The 22238-nt window shown below is 42.1% G+C and overlaps 1 protein-coding gene across 8 annotated transcripts in view; it reads right to left on the bottom strand.

Moving 5' to 3' along the window:
* The window catches only part of FHIT (fragile histidine triad diadenosine triphosphatase), a 1390165-nt gene extending 1384696 nt beyond the window's left edge, over positions 1 to 5469 (bottom strand). For 7 of the 8 annotated variants that reach the window (XM_080674366.1, XM_080674363.1, XM_080674362.1 and 4 more), the window contains exon 1: positions 5328 to 5466. The gene's annotated coding sequence lies outside the window, so the exon portion shown is untranslated. Of the gene's footprint in view, positions 1 to 5327 lie in introns of all 8 variants that reach the window. The other variant, XM_080674359.1, reaches the window with a different exon arrangement.
* Between the last annotated feature and the right edge of the window lie 16769 nt (positions 5470 to 22238).

Here is a 22238-nt window from a genome sequence, read left to right as displayed (position 1 = left end):
CAAATGCCCTTGGAATTAAGTCCAAAATTATTTTACAATACAGATAACTAGACTCTGCATAATATCACCCATGCTTGTCCCCCCACTTTCCCGCCCATTGGTTTTTATACCCCAGACCCAAAGATCTTCTTTCTGCTTGTCAAATCCAAACACACCTTTCCTTCTTCCTTTCCCCCCTCCCTTCCTTCCTTTCCTCCTTCCCTTCCTTATTTTTTTCCTTCTTCCCTTCCTTCCATCCTTCCTCTAAGCTCTTCCCCAATTAGAATGAACTACTACTAACCACCATTCACTGCTGTCTCTCCCATATGTAATGGCACAGTGCCTGGCACAGAGCTAAGAGCAGGATAAAAGGAGCTGAACAAGTATGTTTAGGATACTGAGGACCTCAGCTCTATTTTTTGTCTGTCTCTCCACAATTTGCTCTTGCTATGATCCTCATTCTCCTCTCTCCTTCCCTGTCCCTGCATTACCCCTTTTCTGTAACTCACCTCCTTATCAGTAACCTCATGGCTGTTGAAGTTGTCAACTTTAGAAAGCACTGCCATGCCCACATGGCCACTGCCCTGGGATTAGTCACCATCTGGATGACAACTGCTCTGCTTTAACCCTGAGGCTCCTGGGATAGGCCCAAACCTTTCTACAAGCGAACAGAAGGTCCCACTGACAGAAGCAGGCTGCTTTTCAATCGAGATTTAATATATAGATGGAACTGTAGATCAGGGACCTCTCAGCTGGCAGTGCAAAGCCAAAAGCTTCACTATCTCTCTGCCCACACAAGAGAGTGTCACTGTGCTGACAAGATGGGTTATCAAGAGAGGTGGGTAACTTCATATTTCAAATGTGATGGCCAGGCTTACTATTCTAAGAAAACAAATGGCAAATCCTTTTATAAAATAGATATCTGACTCAAGTTTAAATCTTGAGTAAATCTGATATATTTTCAAATATCAAGTTACATTTAATAAAAGAGCTACTATTCATCTATTGAATACAAGCTATTGAGTGCCTGACAACATGCTGAAAGCTTTAAGCACAGTATCTTATTTAATCTTTATCATCATTATATGAAGTAGAAATACTTATTATCTTATTTTATAGAAGAAACCAAGGGCTAAGTAACCTGCCTAAGAGGCAGGGCTGGGATTTAAATCATAGGCCTCCAGACTACCACTCTCTATTGCTTCTCTGCTACGGTGTGCTATTTGAATCTCTTGCTCATCTGAGAAGTTACAGACATTGACATTCCCAAAGAAAGAACCCCTCAGAGGATGATCTCGAAGGCTGAGATTTTTCTCTACAATGTAGACATCAAAAGGAGAGTAAGCCCAGCCGGTGTGGCTCAGTGGTGAAGATCCTCCTATGGACCAGGCGGTCATAGTTAGATTCCCAATCAGGGCACATGCCTGGGTTGTGGGCTCAATCCCCAGTAGGGGGCGTGCAGGAGGCAGCCAATCAATGATTCTCTTTCATCACTGATGTTTCTATTTTTTCTCTCTCTCTTCTTCTCTAAAATCAATATATATATATATATATATATATATATATATATATATATATATATATTTATAAACCTGGTACCTCTTATACAGGGTAGGGCAAAAGTAGGTTTATAGTTGCCTGTATGGAAAATGATACAATAATTAATAAATAATAATACAAGAATGAACTCTGTGTTTCCCATACTCACAACTGTAAACCTACTTTTGGCCCACCCTGTATTTCAAAGCAATATTTGTATATTAAAAGAGAAAACTGAGATTCAAAGAAAATATGTGGGAACATAGCTCAGGAGTGCTTATGAATGCAATTCCCCAAATATTTTTTCAGTGTCTACTAGTGGTCATGCACCATGCTGGAAGCTGAATGATTAGACAGTCAGTTGGGAGAGTGCTGAAGGGGGCAGGGTGAATAGGGGGTGATGGGAAGAATGTCTCCCATAGTGACTGTCTCAGGAATGTTTAGCCACTAATTTATAAATCTATTACCTTATTATGTAACTAGAGGCCCGGTGTACAAAATTTGTGTGGCGGGGGATGTCCCTCAGCCCAGCCTGCTCCCTCTCCAAACTGGGACCCCTCAAGGGATGTCCAACTGCCCATTATACGGGAAGTCAGACATCCCTCTCACAATCCAGGACTGCTGGCTCCCAACTGCTCGCCTGCCTGCCTTCCTGATGGCCTCTAACCGCTTCTGCCTGCCAGCCTGATCACCCACTAACCACTCCCCTGCCAGCCTGATTGATGGCTAACTGCTCCCCTGCCTGCCTGATTGCCCCTAACTGTTCTCCCCTGCTGGCCTGGTCACCCCTAACTGCCCTCCCCTGCAGGCTTGATCGCCCCCAACTGCCCTCCCTTTCAGACCTGGTCCCTCCCAACTGCCCTCCCTGCTGGCCATCTTGTGGTGGCCATCTTGTGTCCACATGGGGGCAGCCATCTTTGACCACATTGGGGCAGCCATCTTGTGTGTTGGAGTGATGGTCAATTTGCATATTACTCTTTTATTAGATAGGATTAGGTAGAAATTATCTTTCACACACAGAGATGAGAGTTGCCTGCTTTATTATCTGTGAATATGTAATTAAAAGGGCCAATGTATCTTCTGAAACAAAACTTTTGTGTAATTCAAACAACTCATGTGGTCATTTCTGATACCCTATATTATTTAGAGCATTAGATTTTAACATATGTAAATGCAAACAGTGTCATATTTTGTTCTCAAGTGTCTGAAAGAACAAAAGAGAAAAGAGCATTGGGAGCCAAAACAACACTAATTTCCAAAGTAGAAATGAAGCATACTGTAGCTGCATGTACATACAAATAGATGGGGACATAGAACATTTCCTAAAGCACTCCATCAAACATGCACAGGAATAAGGCGAGGACCAGTATCCCAAATAAAAAGAAATCATGAGCCTAAAAGGCCACCTACAGTACTACAAGGCATCCAAACTCCTGCCTGCTTGCAGAAACCGGATGCTTTTGACACAAGGGCTAAGATGAAGACCATGGAGACTTTGTACCTCACTCCCCTCATTTAAAAAATGAGAGTTAGATTTGATGATTTATAAGGCCTTTCCACCCCTAACCCATTAGCAACTTTTCATCCAGGAGTCCCCTGCACCTAAAGAGAGATAGTATATAAAAATGCTCAAACAAATCTGTTGAATTAATGAGTATTACAACCTTAGAATAATAATAAGAGAGAGACTTTACAATTGGTCCTGGTCTGTGGCTTAGAAAGAACAAATTAGGGGAGAAGCCATTATCTAAACAGCTTCACATCTGGTGTTCCTGCTAGCCGACTGCTGGTAAAATGAAAATAACCCTGGACTAGGAAATATGACATTTGGGTCTAGTCTCATCTCTGACCAACTATGTGACCTTGGGCAAACTGCTTTACCACCTGGGCCAGTTTCCTCATTCCCAACATAAAGGTATTATAAAGCTATATATAACTAACATTTGTAGAACCTTTACTATATGCCAGGATTTAAATGATCTCAAAGGTTTTTGCTGTTCTAACGTTAGTGTCTAACTACAGAAGCAACATGGTATAATGGAAAAATTCCAAATCCTGAACTCAGAAAGGTTGGGCTCCCACTCACTCTGTTAAGGTACGATCTCTTTCTAAGCAGAGACGGCAGGTAGACTGGGTTACAATCCCAGTATTCTGTTCAGTAGCTGCCTTAAACTTGGGCACACTGATTAACTTTCCTAGTTTTCTAATATGTAAAATGCATATGAATATGGCTATCTCTTGCATATAGCTTTTGAGAGGATTAAATTAAACTAGATAACTAAAGCAATATACATTTATTTATATTTATTTGTTTAATATGCTAGATTTTATTACTAGGTGTGTGACCCTGGACAAATCATCTTTTCAAGTTGTTTCCCCATCTTCAAATGAGAGATACAGTGGTATTAAAAGAGATCATATGAACACACCCTGTAATTACACTGTTGGCTGTTAGGTGTGTTTGAAAGCATGCACAATCCCTAATACTTGAAAAAGCATATACAATAATTCCCCATCTAGTACTTGGAACAGCATATACAATCAATGACGACAACAAAAGACATCTTTCCTGAACATATCTCTCTAGTGCCAGCTCACAGCAGGTGGACGCAAAGGCTGGCAGCCAGGACACAGGCCACAAGGAGTTGTATTTTCAAGGCAAGGACTGAGCACCAAACCGCGGAGGGGAAACTTCATCTCCCAGGAGGCACCTCGCCCTGAAATGGCCCGCAGGGAGGTGGAGTACTGCCCTCCCGGAAGCAAGAAGCGGGACTCAAACGCCGCAAGCCTCCCGCCCGGGCTGCCGGCCCTGTGGTGGAGCCGGAAGGGAAGCTCGGGTACACCTCTCTTAACTGGTGCAAATCGGGACGCTCTCGGTAGTCTCGGACCCAAACCGGGTCAGAGCTTTTCTGAAACAACCACTGGACCCCTACACATTTCTGAGACACAGATCAATAAAGCAGTAAGTGGGAAACTTTCACAAGCAAGACCTCATGTAGATTTTGGCTCCAGGTAGCACCCCTGGGCCACTTGGGCAAGGAGCTTTAAGCCCCTTTTCCCCCAGATAAGCACTGTGTGGCTGGTCCAAGGTCATGCAGCAGAGGCAGCTGTAAATCCTGCTCGTTCCACTAACCTGCCTCCTTCCCCTCCAACGCCCCCGATGGATAAACCTTTAAAAATCCTTGCATATTTTCATGTAAAAACATTCAGCCATAAAATAGGTGTAAAGAGGTCCAACAAAGCACTGATGAGTTCTTCCACCATAACGTTCGATGCTTTTTTGTGTGTGTGTGTTTTTTTTTACTATTAAGTGTAAAGTTCTCTCCCGAGATACTGCCTTCCTGGTGCCCTGTTTGGTTCCTGTCCGGACACGTGTTCAAAACCACACTCCCTCTGGGGAACCCAGAGCTGGGTGTTTAACACAGATCTGGTGGGGCAGAGATTCCTGCTACTTGCCTAGGAAACTGACAAGCATCCAAAAGCGGCCAGTGCCAACTACACCCCCAGGGCCGGGAGCTGAGGCCGTCCGTGGCCCCATGTCTCAGTTTACCCACTGACGAAATGCCGCGGAGGAAGGGCGGGTTTGAGTTGGAGTGGGGGGGGTGAGGGGGAACCTCAGTAACTGGCCCTGAAAGGGTCCGAGGGATGGGGGTGTGGGTCTTCCTGACAGACCCCCACCTCCCAACGAGCTGTGTGGGCCCAGTCCCCGCCCCACTGGGCCGCCAGGGTGAAGACTGGACGCGCGTGGAACCCAGACCCGCGTCCCCGAAACACTGTTCGACTAGTGCTTGCCCCCTCCCCGCCCCTACCTTCCAAGATCTTGGCAGCTGAGAAGTGAAAGGCAAAGGGAGGGAGCGCGGGGCAGGAGCAGCGCCTGCGCGGGTGCCCCCTGGGGTGGCTGTCTAAGGGGGCGGGAACAGAGGGCAACAACTCCCACGACCGGACGGAGCCGAGCGGTGACTTCAATTCCCAGACGTCTCGGCGGCCGAGGCGGGACCAAAGATGGCCGCTCGTCTGGGGACAGGCGCAGGGGCCAATAGGCACAGAACACACGCATATGCCGGTCCAATCAAAAGCTATAGTGACAGAGGCGGGAACACTGTGTCTCACAGCAGAGAGGCTGAGGTGAGAATCCCCCTGGAGAGGAATTTTTGTCCTAAATCGTACAATCATTTGTGGGGCTGTTTTCCCAGTGAAAAAGTAACAGAATTCGTTAAGCTATGCTACAGTTTTGCTTCCTTCTTTCCTCCCAAGCCAAAACTTCCTCTGTTTATGTTTCTCTCAGGACAGGAGCTCACCGGCCCTTTCTTGATACAGGTTACTACTACACGCGGCCTCCCCTTGCTTTCTAAGTAAAATTGCACCACGGGTTCCCTGCCCTTCCTTTTGAAACAGGAAGTTCAGGGGAATATAGGCAGGCTTAGGAAATTTTTAGAATTGGGGTCCGTGGAAACAAAACAGGGCTACAGACTGGGAGAAAGTACTTCTCCATAACACAAGGAACCCAGGTGCAGTTACAGCTCCGTAAGACAAGGAAGCCAGGTGCTGGGAGCAGCAACAGTTGCATTTACATAAGACAAGGGAGCTGGAAGGAGCCAAAAAGGTCTATATTTACAAAATAAAGAAGAAGGAAGAAGGCCAGAAAGAAAAGAACAATGAGGGAGGAGGGCATCACATGTCCCATGTGGTGCTTGACCTTTGAGTTCAGGAGTTACTATAGTAACCAGTCTAAGGGAATAGTGACCAATCAGCGGGGATATCAAGGCACAAGGATCTGCAGCCTTTATAAGCCTTAGGGAAAAAGAATTCAGTGGGACCCTTTCCCCCTCCCCACGTGGGAGTCCATTCTGTGGGACTCTTCCCTCTCCCCACGTGGGGGTCTGTACTTGTTCTTCAATAAATCTCCACCTTTACTATACTACTCTCTGTCCGTGGATTTATTCTTCGACTCTGGCGGACAAAGAATCCAGGTTCCAGTCCAAAAATTCTGTTTCACTTTCTTCCTTTTTAATGTAATTTTTCACCTTAGCACTTGTCATTTCCCAGCACTGTCTATAATTTATTTATCTTTCTTTATCCTCTTACCCACTAGAATGAAAGATCTGTGCAGATGTGGGGGTTTTTTGTTCTGGTCACTACAATATTTCTAACCCTAGAATATATAGGGTATCCCAAAAAATGTGCACACACACACACTTTGAATAATTATAAAGGCTTTATTCATTAAAATACATTTCATTTTCAAAATTGAGCTATCAGCTGTTAACATATATATTCATTTTTTGGGGGGACACCCTGTATATTATACATAGTATAATATATGTACATTTACAACTATATTTAATGTTAGTTTATATAGTAGGCACTCAGTATATCTTGAATAAATGAATGAATTATTCTCTATTCTCCCTTTCTTTGTTGCTAATCAATTAAATCAATCTATGACCACCATGGAACCCTTGTGCTTCCTCTTCTTTGTTTCAAACTCAAAGTCATTCTCTCAATACTAGTATATTCTATTCCAGATGCCATGTGGGTGCTGGAGAAATCATTGAATCAGACCCAATTTCCTGACCTCAATATGCTCCTGGTCTAGGGGATTATGAGAGGTAAACTTAAATTTCACAATACGTGCAATTGAAAATTGCAGAGCAGCCATATAATTTTCACAGTCATACAGCTTATGAGCAGGGAATAGAATCCTGCGGATTCTTGATACTACACCATGTTGCTTCTTGTAGTGACCTCTCTTCTTCAAGATTGCCTCCTTTCCTTCAAATCCTAGTACCAAGGAAGAAGATACATTTGCCTGTCATCTTTTACTTTAAAAAGAAGAAACGAAGAGCAATTATACTTGAACAAACACTAAGATATGTCCCTACTTTCCCTGGCACCATTTCCTTTTTTTGGTTTTTCCTTACTTTTCTCTTTGGTTTGCTTTATTACCTGCAAGTGATTACATCTTTCTTAGATCTCTCATCCTTTCTGATGTTTGAATCCCACAGAGAGTAGCAAGGTGTCCTACAAAATGCCCTGGTGTGAAATGCTGATATCCTAGGAAGCTTGACTCTCAAAGAATGTCACAGTGGATTATGGTCATTTTACACGTCACCACACAGACACCAGGGCCACATAAAATATCACAGAATTGTGAATAACTAGGTAAAATTGAAAACAATTACAGATGGAACAGCAGGATCAATATGTGTTCAGGCTAATTTTGTGCATAGGGATTAAAATTCCTGTTCAGGCTTCCTACTCTAATCTTCTGTCAATTTGGGGTTGTTTCCTATAATACAACAGTTTTTTCTAGCCTTTACAGATTCAGCTCAGAAGTCTCAGCTTTTCTCAAGCTAATCGGCATGAGAGATTTCAACACATGTGTCAGCAGCGAGACTAAACAAAGAAGAAATCACTGAACCATATGATATTGGAAAGCTCAACAACTAGACTCTCCTCCTGAGAAAGTATCAGTTTATAATCATTATATCTATTACTTATCAACAAAAGGCAAATGTCATGAACATACTCAAAATCTAAACAGTGGTGTGTAATGATTATTAAGCCATTGTTGGGCACCCTAGTCTGAGTATATAGGTGTTACGTTAGCTGAAAGTCAGCTATGATCATCAGCAATACATACATTCATACTGAGCATTTAGACATGCACTTGCCTTGGACCCAGTATATCCAAATGCCAAGACAATCAATGGGGAGATATGATCTACAACTTGATTAATAACTACCTAGAGATAGTATCTTAGTTTGAGTTCTCCCAGACCTATACCCTAAGACAGATATTCCAGTGCAAGTAGTTTATGTGGTAGGTAATTGCAGGAAATATCAGTAAAAGTATAGGAACGTGAAATAGCGAAGGGAAGACAGACAAAAATGGTGCACTATCGCCCTCGCTGGTTTGCCTCAGTGGATAGGACTGAAGGGTTCTGGGTTCGATTCTGCTCAAGGGCACATGCCTGGGTTGCGGGCCCGAATCCCAGTAGGGGGTGTGCAGGAGGCAGCCAATCAATGATTCTCATCATTGATGTTTCTATCTCTCCCTCTCCCTTCCTCTTTGAAATCAATAAAAATATATCTTTAAAAAAATGGTGCACTATCAAACATGTCACTACAATGGGGTGATTAGAGCTTCACCTTCCTGGAGAATGTTAGGAAATGACGTGGAGCACATGCTTTGGACTGACCTAATCCACCAAAGGGACAAAACACCTGGGTTGTTTAAACAGCAACTCCCATCCATCCATCCATGATTAGGGGCTCATTTCGGAGGCTGTGAAGTCCCTGGCTCTCCTGGCATGCCATATGAGAGATCAGAATTGCCATAGTGGCTAGAGCAGTGGTCGGCAAACTGCGGCTCACAAGCCACATGCAGCTCTTTGGCCCCTTGAGTGTGGCTCTTCCACAAAATACCACGGCCTGGGCGAGTCTATTTTGAAGAAGTGGTGTTAGAAGAAGTTTAAGTTTAAAAAATTTGGCTCTCAAAAGAAATTTCAATCGTTGTACTGTTGATATTTGGCTCTGTTGACTAATGAGTTTGCCAACCACTGGGATACAGGAGCCGCCGTTGGAAGTCAAGCTAGTGCACACTGAAATACTAAGGGAATGGAGAGTACTGGCAAGACACCAATAGTATCTACTACAGGTGGCTGTGGTTCACCACAAGCTCAGGTCACTGAAACTAGTAGAATAAGTAAAAAAATTGATTAATACATTCCAAAAAAGTAAGCAGCTTACCACCTTAAATGACTCATTATGTGAACAAGTAAGATAGACAATGTCTTCTAAATGCTCACTAAGACACACAAATCAAACAGCTAAAACAACAAAAGCCTCTCTTATAGTGGGAAATGTGAATGCTCTGGGGACTTAAGGAGAGGTTTCAGTGAGAATGGGGTTTGTTAGAGAGAGGAACAAGATCAAGAAAAGGGGAAAAGGAAATTTAAAGTAATATGGGTAGAGACAATATGTTGTTCATTTCATGATATTGAAGAAACACAAGTAAAGGTCTTGGGATTTTTGAGAAATGAGCATTAAGTGCATTGTGTTCATAAGACCTACGCAGTGGTCGGCAAACTCTTTGGTCAGCAGAGCCAAATGTCAACAGTACAACAATTGAAATTTCTTTTGAGAGCCAAATTTTTTAAACTTAAACTTCTTCTAACACCACTTCTTCAAAATAGACTCACCCAGGCCATGGTATTTTGTGGAAGAGCCAAACTCAAGGGGCCAAAGAGCCACATGTGTCTCGCGAGCCGCGGTTTGCCGACCACTGACCTAGAGGATGGTTTTGTGAAAGACCTCTGTGAATTGTGTCATTATAACACTTCATAGCAAAGAGCCTTACTTGAAATTACAATCACCATTTATTTGCCTTTCTGTTTATCACCTGTCTTCTCCAAATAAAATGTAAGCACCATGAAGGCAAGAACTTTTTGTCTTATTTGAAAATAGTTAACAAGTGAATGAATGCCACAAAAAGCAAACAGTAGTAGGAAAGCCTGACATTTGTACCACCCATTACATTCAGCTAAGCCATAAAGTAAAGAGATAAAAATAACTTCCCATTATTATCACAAAGCTTGGGATCTTCCTGATGTGTGGAAAGTCTTATGGTCATATACTCTTCTGCTTTAGTCACAGACTCCCAACAGCATCCTCTTCAAGCACACAGGGCCTACTTTACCATGGAAACAGAATTTCAAAGCTAGAATGGCCTTACAGGTCAAAGAGTCCAATCCTCTGCATAATTAATCTCTGCTATAGATTACAGGTCACAATCCACACTTTCAGAAAAGAATATTGGGGCATTTATTTAACTGGAAAGAAGTCACATCTAATATGAAAATATTATATTAGAAAAAAGAAAAATGAGGCATTGTTTTTGCAATTCAAGGTATAAAAAGGTTGAGAAACTCAGCTGTACCCAAAAGCTCCAACCTCCTTCACAAGTTTCCCGGCCCATAATCATTTAGCTTTTTGGCTGTTATTGGAGAATTCTAGTTGCGAATAAGCACCATTTCACAATATACTGAAACATTTCTAAATGTTTCTCCTGTCCTTTTTTTTTATTCTTTCATCTTATTTATCCCTTTGTTGTTCTGTGTTAAATGTAGCCCTTGGGTGGAGTTGTTCATCAGGTATTTAGAGATGGGTCTATTCCCTATAGTTAGTGAGCATATGCATGCTGTCTTCTTTTAACTATGTCTCATAAATAATCACACTTAATCCATCTTACTGCCATCTTTTGCAATCATCTTCCAGTTACCTAGAACATAAGGTGTATAAAACTAAGCTCAGTGTCCAAGCTGTGATCTCACTAGGGTGGCTCAGGGATAAGCTATGCTTTTTCGTCACTCTCTTTCAAGAAATTATGCCTCTAAACACATGGCCCTGGTTTCACTGCAGCTTTAAAGGCATTTCATTATTCCAGAGGAAAATAACCATTAAAAGCATTTCTTAAAAATTAAAGAATATATTTCTTTAGTAGAGGACTTAGTGCAGAATGGGATGCAATTTCAATTCAGCTCTGTTTTTCATGTATTAAAGGTTACTCTGGGCCAGTCACTGCGCTAGTGGCTGGGATTCACCGATGAATCAGACACAGTCCCTGGTATTATTGTACTGTCCTGGAGACCATAAACAAGTAAAAAAAGTGAACAAATCAATGTGATGCCATAGAAGTCAATAACAGAATGAGGCGATTTTACCTACAGTGAAGGAGAAAGGGAGTTCTAGGCAGAGGTAAGAGCACACAGCAAGTGTCAGAGCACAGACAAGGTAGAGCCATCAGTCCACAACCTAGAGTGCAATAGGTTGGTGGTGAAAGAGGCTGGAAGTGTCCCAAGGACCACCTCCCGAAGGTTTTGCAGGCATGCTTCTTAGTTTGTCATAAAAGCAATTGAGAGCCTTGAAACTATCAACTAATTTGCTTAATTTTGAGGTAAAGGAAAAATGCATTCAACAAATATTTATGGACACCTACTGTGTGTCAGGCATTATTCAAGTAGTAGGGGTGTGGCAGTAAATGCCAGTGTGGCTCAGTGGTTGAACGTTAACCTATGAACCTGGAGGTCACGGTTCTATTCCCACTCAGGGCACATGCCTGGGTTGTGGGCTCCATCCCCAGTTTGGGGATGAGATCATATCTCTCATCATTGATGTTTTTATCTCTTTCTCCCTCTCCTTTCCTCTCTGAAATCTATAAAAATATATTTTTTTTAAAAAGATAGAAAAATAGTACTACCCTTTTAGTAGAGAGGACAGACCCAATATACAAGTTTATAATATATCATAGGTGTTAAGGAATGCTATGGGGGGGCGGGGAGTAGAGTGAGGGGCTAGAAAATGATGGGCGGTCTTCCTTTGGGTAGGGTGCTCAGAAAGGGCTCTTTGAAGAGGTGTCATTAGAACAAAGATCTCAATGAAGTGAGGGGACCACCCATAAGGAAATCTGTGGAAGAATCTCCCAGACAGAGGAAACAGTCGGGTCAAAGGCCTAAAGATAGGAACAAGCTTGGCATGGTGGAAGAATAGCAAGGAGGCCCATGTGGCTGGAGAAGAGTGCGAGGGAAAGTCATGGGAAATGAGGTCAAAGGTAACAAAAAACCAGATCATGTAGATCCACAGTAAGGTCTAGAGGGAAAATGTTTCATAAACGTACTTGCCAGATAGTATATATAGTATGATCCATTTGTGTAAACATAAAAAGATTGTTACACACATAATATTGAGGGTCATATCACTCATTCAAAACTTTTGGACAGATGTGTTTTGGATATCAATAATTTTTTTGTTTTGCTTTTCAGAAAAGTAATTCATGCCTGTGCCATCGAGTGTATAACACTCCTAGAGCAGCCTTGGGAGAGCTCTGCAATCAAACTTTTTAATATTTCTGCAAAAAAGTATATATGGGATAAACAAACACTAAAAAAATGCCCTGTATCAGGCTAGTCTTTTGGTTTTCAGAGCTTTTTGGATTTCAGAATTGCAGATAAGAGATTGTGGATCTAATCTGCACTTGAGTAGAAACCTCTGGGAGCCTCCCAAGTGACTGTGAGCCATGACTGGAGAGATGGGATGGGTGGCAGGACTGTCTTTTTTTTTAATTTAATAAATCTTTATTGTTCAGATTTTTAAAATTGTTCCTCTTTTTTCCCCCATAGCTCCGCTCCACCCGGTTCCCACCTCACCCTCTGCCCTTACCTCCCTCCCCCACTGTCCTCATCCATAGGTGTACGATTTTTGTCCAGTCTCTTCCCGCACTCCCCACACCCCTTTCCCCCCGAGAATTGTCAGTCCACTCCCTTTCTATGCCCCTGATTCTATTATATTCACCAGTTTATTCTGCTCATCAGATTTTTTTATTCACTTGATTTTTAGGTTCACTTGTTGATAGATACGTATTTGTTGTTCATAATTTTTATCTTTACCTTTTTCTTCTTCTTCCTCTTCTTAAAGAATACCCTTCAGCATTTCATATAATACTGGTTTGGTGGTGATGAACTCCTTTAGCTTTTTCATATCTGTGAAGCTCTTTATCTGACCTTCAATTCTGAATGATAGCTTTGCTGGGTAGAGTAATCTTGGTTGTAGGTTCTTGCTATTCATCACTTTGAATATTTCTTGCCACTCCCATCTGGCCTGCATAGTTTCTGTTGAGAAATCAGCTGACATTCATATGGGTGCTCCCTTGTAGGTAACTAACTGTTTTTCTCTTGCTGCTTTTAATATTCTCTCTTTGTCTTTTGCTCTTGGCATTTTAATTATGATGTGTCTTGGTGTAGTCCTCTTTGGATTCCTTTTGTTTGGGGTTCTGTGCGCTTTCTGGACTTGTAAGTCTATTTCTTTCACCAGGTGGGTGAAGTTTTCTGTTATTATTTCTTAAAAAAGGGTTTTAAGTATCTTGCTCTCTCTCTTCTTCTGGCACCCCCATAATTCAGATGTTGGTATGCTTGAAGTTGTCCCAGAGGCTCCTTACACTATCTTCATATTTTTGGATTCTTTTTTCTTTTCTGGTTGATTGTTTTTTGCTTCTTTGTATTTCAAATCTTTGACTTAATTCTTACGATCCTCTAGTCTGCTGTTAGATCTCTGTATAATATTTTTTATTTCAGTCAGTGTATGCTTAATTTCTAGTTGGTCCTTTTACATATCCTCGAGGGTCTCGCTAAATTTATCGGCCTTTTCTAGAAAATTCTTGAAAAACCTTATAACCGTGGTTTTGAACTCTATATCCAGTCGTTTGTTTTCCTCCATTTCTTTCATTTGTGATCTGTGTCTTTGTCTCCGCATTTTGGCTGCTTTCCTGCGTTGTTAAAGTGCCTCTCTGTGCTAGGTGTCCTATAGGGTCCAGTGGCTCAGCCTCCCCAGTTACCTGAGGTGGACACTCTTGGTGCACCCCTTTGTGGGCTGTGTGCACAGTCTTGTTGTAGTTGAACCTTGATTGTTGTAGGTATCACTGGGAGGAATTGACCTCCAGGCCAATTGGCTGTGAGGATCTGCTGTGTCTACGCTGGGAGAACTTCTGTGTGGAGACACCCTTATGAGACAAGACTTGCAAAAGCCTCTGTGCTCAGCTTGGATGGGGCTGAGTGTCAGGGCGGAGCAGACAGCACTGGTTTCCCATCAGCCCTGCCCTAATAGGCCCCTGTGTCTCAGTGTTCCATGGTAATCGCTGCAAGCACTTCTGAGAGAAAGCCGCCCTTGAGTTCCGCCCGCTGCCAGACAGTCCAGTTTCTCCCCAAATGAGTCTGGGTCCCCAGAGTCTCGCCCAGAACTGGAGTCCAGTGCAGTCAGAGCTTTTGTCTCCCTCCTTCTTGAGAAAGCCAGCCCCGTACTTAGTTGCCCACCCTCTCCCCGCACGCGCCTCAGTACCTCTGCCTTCCGCAGTTCCTCTGAGTCTCAGTGTGCTTTTCTCTTTCCTGACAGTCCAGTTTCACCCCATATGAGTCTGGGTCCCCAGAGTCTTGCCCAGAACTGGAGTTCAGCACAGTCAGGACCTTTTGTCTCTCTCCTGCTTGAGAAAGCCAGCCGCGCACTAAGTTGCCAGTCCTCTCTGCACGTGTGTCTCAGTACCTCTGCCTCTTGCAGCTCCTCTGAGTCTCAGTCTGCTTTTCTCTTTCCTTCTAGTTGTAGAAATTCCACTCAGCCAGCCTTCCTGTGGTTCTGGATGATGTCCGTTTTGTGTTTTAGTTGTAGTTTTGAAATTGTTGTGTGAGGCAGTTTAGGTGTTTACCTATGCCGCCATCTTGGTTTCTCTTTTATTCTACTTTATACCATCCTGGACTTCTGCACTCTTTTTTTTTTTTTTTTTTACCATGTATTAGTTATGTCATTAAAATAACACTAATTTAAATATAAAAAATGAAATAAAATGTGGATACTGATTTTCATTTATTCATGTAGTCTTTAAGTATTCAACAGTATGGATGGTATTAAGGGAAAATACTTTAAACCAAAAATAAAGTAATAGGAAAGCTTTTGAATATGCATTACAAAATTGCTCTAAAATTTAAGTGTTTTATTCATGACATTCAGCTTTTACTGTGTCCTTTGTTTGCTTTTCAGATTTTCATCTTTTAAATATATTTGTGGATTTGATAGAGTCATAGATAGTATCAAGATTATTGTGTAAGGAGTAGGAAAATTCATTTCTGAAATTCAATATAAAATATATTTTTAAAGTAATGGTAAGTCATATTTTCATATATATATATATATATATATATATATATATATATAATTTATTGTTGAGATTATTACAGATGTCCTTTTTTTTTCCTCCCATAGCTCTCCTCCTCCCAGTTCCCACCTCACCCCAGGCCCTCGCCATCCTATTGTCTGTGTCCATAGGTAATGCATACATGCATATAAGATCTTTGTCTATTCTCTTCCCACACGCTCCCCCACACACCCCTTTCTCTCTGAGAATCGTCAGTCTGTTCCATTTCCATGCCCCTGATTCTATTCCATTCACTAGTTTATCCCGTTCATCCAATTTTTATTCATTTGATTGTTAGATTCACTTGTTAATAGATATATATATTTATTGTCACTTTGTTGTTCATAATTGTTTATCTTCACCTTTTTCTTCTTCTTCCTCTTCTTAAAGAATACCCTTCAGCATTTCATATAATACTGGTTTGGTGGTGATGAACTCCTTTAGCTTTTTCTTGTCTGTGAAGCTCTTTATCTTACCTTCACATTCTAAATGATAGCTTTGCTGGTTAGAGTAATCTTGGTTGTAGGTTCTTGCTGTTCATCACTTTGAATATTTCTTGCCACTCCCATCTGGCCTGCATAGTTTCTATTGAGAAATCAGCTGACAGTCGTATGGGCACTCCCTTGTAGGTAACTGTTTTTAAGATTCTCTTTGTCTTTTGCCCTTGGCAGTTTAATTATGATGTGTCTTGGTGTAGTCCTCTTTGGATTCCTCTTGTTTGGGGTTCTCTGTGCTTCCTGGACTTGTAAGTCTATTTCTTTTACCAGGTAGGGGAAGTTTTCTGTCATTATTTCTTCAAATAGGTTTTCAGTATTTTTCTCTCTCTCTTCTTCTGGCACCCCCATAATTCAGATTTTGGTACACTTGAAGTTGTCCCAAAGGCTACTTACACTATCTTTATACATTTTGGATTCTTTTTTGGTTTTGCTCTTCTGGTTGGGTATTTTTTGCTTCCTTAGATTTCAAACCTTTGACTTGATTCTCGGGATTCTCTAGCTACTGTTGAATCCCTGTATATTATTCTTTATTTCAGTCAGTTAATTTCTGACTTGTCCTTTTCCTTTTTTTTTTTTTTGGGGGGGGGGGGGGGGCATTCTCACTAAGATCCTTGAAGTTCTCACTAAGTTCCTTGGAGATTTCTAGAAGATTCTTGAGTAACCTTATAACTATGGTTTTGAACTGTATATCCAGTAGTTTGCTTTCTTCCATTTCTTTTGTGACATGTTTGTTTCCACATTTTCGCTGCTTCCCTATGTTTGTTTCTATGTATTGGATACCTGCTAAGTCTCCCTGAGTTGATAGAATGGCCTTCTATAGTAGGTGTCATATAGGGCCCAGTGGCTCAACCTCCCCAACCACCTGAGGTGGACACTCTTGGTGCACCCCTTTATGGGCTGTATGCACAGTTTTGTTGTATTTGAGCCTTGATTGCTGTTGGTGTCATTGTGAGGAATTGAGCTCCAGGCCAATTGGCTGTGGGGACCAGCTGTGACTATAGTGGGAGAGCTGCTGTGCTGGACAGGACTTGCTTCAGTGGAGCTTTGGTGCTCATTGAGTCTTCCCCTTGAGTGTGTCGCTTATGGACGTAAAGAGTTGTAATCTGGTATGGTCTCACACTGACCACTGGGTACACTGTCTCTTGGGTCTCCAGGGAGTTGCAAAGTTAGCCACTTCCTGGGGCCACCCAGCAGGAACTACAGAGAGATCTGCAGATTCCTCCTCTTTGTATTGGGTTTGGAAGTGTCCAGACGAGGCCCAGCTGTGAAGCAACGCAGGCTGGTGCTGGTGCCAGATCTTGCACCTTTTATTGATAGGTTTGGGGTTCCCTGATCCAGCTGCAGCTTATTCGACAGAGTTTTAGCCTGAGAAAGAACAGACCATTCATATGCAAAACCTGCTGTGCACAGCTTGGGTGGGGTTGCAAATTGTGTGGGGCGGGGTCTCAGGGAACCACCAAGGAGTAGCAAACAGAAATGGCTGCCAGTCAGCCCTGTACCTGGGAGGTCCCAGCAGGGGAACAATGATTGCTGAGAGCACCTCCCTCTGGAAGAAAGCCACCCCAAGTTCCTCCTCCAATGCCAGACAGTTCAGTTTCTCCCTATATGTGTCTGGGTCCCCCAGAGCCTCACCCAGCACTGGAGCTCAGAGCAAGCAGGAGCTTGTAAATTCAGTTCACAGTGCCAGCCTTTTAAGAGGAGCAGCTGGGTCTCCAGCAGCCTGTGTCACTCAGCCCCAGTCCGCACTGGTTTTTATAGTCTGTAGTTCTTACTGCCAGTAGGGACTTCTTTCCCCGACACTGGAACCGTGGGCTGGGACCCCTCGCTCCTCTGGGCAGCCTCCACAGAGGTGATCTCCCACCCAATTAAAAAAGCGGCACACCCAGGTGCCGGACCAGCCTGTTCTGGGCCTCGGCACCTCCTACCAGTCTCAATGTGCTTTCTTCTTTACCTCTCTAGTTGTAGTACTTCCACTCAGCCAGCTTTCCAGCGGTTCTGGATGATAGTAGTTCTGTATTTTAGTTGTAATTTTGATGTGGTTGTGGGAGGAAGCAAGTAGAGGCCTTTACGTATGCCGCCATCTTGGTTCTCTCCAAATCATATTTTCTAATGTTCAGAAGTTTCTTCGGTTTCCTTATAGAATGTGGTCCAGTCTCAGGACCTGTGGTTGTTTATGTTTTGTTTGCTTTTGCTTTGTTGTTAAAGCAAATCTGAGGGGTTGTTGTCTATTTTGATAACAGGATGTCAGGTTTGTGATAAATACTTGCCTGAAAGAGATGTATAATGCACAAGCCCCTAAAATATTTAGACATTTTTAAATTGCAATTTGAAACCTCCCTATTTCCTACCACTCTCCCCTCAAAAAATTTAGAGAGATGTATTTAACAGACACTGTGTTTCATGGTGAATGTTATTGGCTGTGTGGCTGAAAACTGTAATTAGCCATGCCTCACTGATTCACACATGAATCGTTCTGAGGTTTATTATTCCACTGGAATGTTAATGAATATGAATACAAAATACTCTGAGTGATTTTCTTTTTATCTTGGTAAAGTACATATTGTAAGGGAAATTTTATTTAAAATAATTAATGAAAAAATACTCTGTGTATATAACTAGGTCCTTGAGTTTTTGAATAGTAAATAAGACTATAATTTATTTCAGCCTCTTCTCTATGAAGCACACATTGACTTTACACACATTAATTAATTAAGCTTCAGGCCTCCTACCAGGTAAATGTTAATAAGTCCCAGGAGTCCTAACTTTCTGACCTTTGCTCCAATCTCCAGATAAGAAATCAGCTAAGATGCTGCTACATCTTTGAAAACAGAATAGGCATGAAACCGACATTCAGCGTTCAGGTGTCATTTATGAGTAACGTTCTCTTATGAACCTAGTTGAAAATAAAAGTAATTTAGGGAAAATGATATTTCAGCACTGCCTTAATCTAGCAGGGATTTTCTTCATGAGAAAATGAAACCAAACACAAACTGGACATATGACTTAACTGGGCCTACTTCTGTATTTAGGGTCACCGAAGCATACAATAAATGGAAATCAGATTGCTTTAGAATCCAAGATCAAACTCTACTTTTGACCTTTAGAAAGCTCATGATGTATACGTCCACAAAATAAACAAAATAATTTCAAAGTAAACTCGTTGAGTGTACCTGACCTTTGAAACAGAGCAGATGATGTTAATCAGATTTGTACAACTTTAATCTAGCTCAGCCTCCATCTCTCCGTGTAGTTTTTAAATATCATAAAGAGGAGTCTCACAACAGGGAATCTTTCAGATTGGAATAGATTTAGAAATAGAGCAGAATGTATGACCTTGCTTCAAGCAATGAAGTATAACTCAGACAATGCAAGAGAGCATTATGACTATAAACCAATACACAGTGCTCTTGAGGGAAAGTGACTTTTTAAAAATATTAACTTAAGCACATTGTAGGCAGCTTCTCAATATTACAATAAAATATGGTCTGAGTCCTGATACCAGAAGAGGTACCTTTGGGAAAACTTCGAGTTGAAAATGGCTTGCATGTTATAAAAAGGTGCTCCATCTGAACACTATATCATTTCTGCATTCTGGACTTCAAATATTTAAGACATGGCCTTTCTAGAACAGACTATTAAGTATCTTGATAGATGTCTGCTTGTCTTTCCAGGATCACCTCCTTGGGTAACCAACCCTGACCCCATTCCACAATCATCTTTCTCAATCCAAGTGGTTCTGTGGAGCTGATCACATTTATTCTTGCCTAAAGTGGTGGGGGAGGGGTGCGTTTCACAGGAAAAAGCTTGACCAAAACACTCCAAGCCACTTGGCCACACTGGACCCCAGCTGAGCCAGTATCCTCTGGTGTTTTGTCAGAGAGACCAAGAAAGATGATCCCTCTTTTCTATAATCACAAGCTGTAATGATGAGACAAGGGTGGGGCTCCTGGCTACACTGCCCACTTAGGAATTAAGTCAAGCAAGGGCAAGCAGAGCTAAGAGATAGAGAGAGGAATAGGACCCAGGTGGTATTGCATTCCAGAATCCAATGTTGTCTGAAGCCACCCCTTATAGTTGCCAGTTAAATGAGCCTGTTCTTATTTAAGTTGGTTTGAATTAGGTTTTTGTTACTTGCAGCCAAAGGAGTCCTTTGAATTATGACTAATCCATAAAGTTCATCTGACAGATAAACCCTAACTGCTCAGAATAGGAAAGTGAAATGAAAGGGATAATACTCTTTCATTCAGTTGTAGCTTGGGAATTCTCAAAACCTGGAGCCACACCAGCCTCTGCTCTGCCAGCCCCCAAACTGTGCCCTTATTAAATACAAATAAGACTTGGTTTGCATCACACCTACCATGTTGAACAATGTTGCATTTAACTCTGATTCTTTAAGAAACTGTGTCATCCCTATAATAATTTATTTAAAAATTTGTAAATACATATATGATGACAATATATTAAAGAGTACTGTTACCGGAAAGGGGACCTGACCCTTGGCAGGTCTGCCTAAGGCCAGCTGGTAGTGTGTGGGTTCTGGACATCGGGCAGGAAAAATTTCACAACATGAGTCTGATGACTAGAGGGAACATTTATTAAAGCTGAGGACATAAAACAAGAAATGGCTTGGTATGGAAGAAGCAACAGGGGAGCCTAGGCAGGGCTGCCCTAGCTCTCTGGGAAGTCAGAGAAAAGAGGGCCTTGGGGTCAGGTCTAGGGGACTAGCTAGTGACGAGCTGTCCTGCCCATTGCTCTCCAGGTTGTAAGTCTCATGGGGGACACTTAGAGTTTAGGAGATACATGCCTGTGGGGAGGAAAGTGGGGGAAGAAGATGGGGGAAGAAATGGTGGGGGTAGAAAAGTTTGCTCCCCAGAGGGAGAATACCAGCTGGGTCCTTTGTCTTGAGGCTTTATCTCTTTCTTGTCCATGGGAATCTTAGGGGAGGTCTCAGGGGAGGGTTTTAGCAGAATATTTATCAGGGCCATGGTCAGTGTCAGGGCAGGAGGTCATTATTCATCAGAGTTAGTGTCACCCACCTGATTTTGCTGCCTTTCTGAATCTGGAGCTGAAATATAACCGAGACCTAGATGTTATTTCTAGGGAAATGACCTTTGGTATCTGCTATAAATTGCTCTGCTAGTTTCTTCAGTTATCTGCTTCAGTTTCCCATTCCACTTGTCCTGGCTTACTGGCCTCAGTACTATAAATAAATTTTTACATTCCCATGTCTTGAGTGTTTTTGTTTGTATATCAGATAGCCAATAAGCATTAGCACAACAATGTATACCAGACACTCCCAGCCAATGAATGTGAGTCCCCATTATTGCAGTCTACCACTCAACTCTGTGTTGAGAGTGTATATTTTTGCTTCTCTTTCTGCCATTATTTTGAGTACTGGTAATTTATTTTTTTGTCCTCAAAAGCATTTTTGACACTCAATGCTTAACAAAGAATAACAAAGTGACAACACCATGCTAGACAATAAACGCAAGTTTTAGAGAAGTTCAGGGAGCCTTTCAAGAAATGTTTGAGAAGAAGGAATCAGGCAAAGGGGGACTGAAAGACATCCTTTGGCATTTATGAAGGACATTGGAAACACTACTGCAGAAAGAACCAACAAAAAGTATATGACAGCTACTTAAACAAAATTATTGTAAGAGGCACATCATGATATAAGGGGTTTTAAAGAAGTGTAGTTGCCATGTGAAGGGCTGGAACGTTCTGCTTGAGCACAGATAGGAAGAGCCAGTAAAGTGCTGGCCAGAGTAGTACTCCTGTTCTCAGGAATGGAGCACCCTATCCATCTTCCGCCTTCTCTGTAAGCAGGCTCCTAGTGTTGTGAAGCAAGAGGGGAAGGTATTCATGGCAGAACAGCATGTGCAAAGGAAAAGAACTGTAAACCATTTGAAATTGCCTGCTATGGACTGAACTGTGTCCCCTCGACATTCATATGCTGAATCCCTAACCCCCAATGCGATGGTACTTGGAGATGTGTGCGCAAAGAAGAGGTCATGTGAGCACAGCGAGATTGTGGTCATCTACAAGCAGGAAGAGAGTATCCACAGAACTGTATCATTCTTGCACCTGACCATGCACTCTAGCCTCCAGAACGGAAACACTAAATCTCTGTTATCGAAGCCACCTAGTCTATGGTATTTGTTATGGCAACCCAAGCTAACTAATACACTGCTCAAATTGAGTCCGAAAATAACAATTCCACATGCTCAACCTACTTAAAAGAGAAATAAAATAAGAGACTGTTGTTGAAAATGTCTTTGCAATTAATGCTTAGGGGCAGACCTAAAGCAATAATGCTAAGATAAGAAGATCAAAAATGCAAAGGATATTAAAAGGGTAGATTCTGTAACATGGTGATTGACAGGATTGATAGGCTACTTTGAGTGAATAAGAAAGAGGATCTCAAAAATGAACCCAGTGTTTGCATTTAGAAACTGGGTGATAGTGATGGTACTATTCAAGACAAG

The sequence above is a fragment of the Plecotus auritus genome, assembly GCF_963455305.1.
Source record: "Plecotus auritus genome assembly, chromosome: 6".
NCBI classification, from domain to species: Eukaryota; Metazoa; Chordata; class Mammalia; order Chiroptera; family Vespertilionidae; genus Plecotus; species Plecotus auritus.
This window is presented reverse-complemented; position numbering and strand designations above follow the sequence as displayed.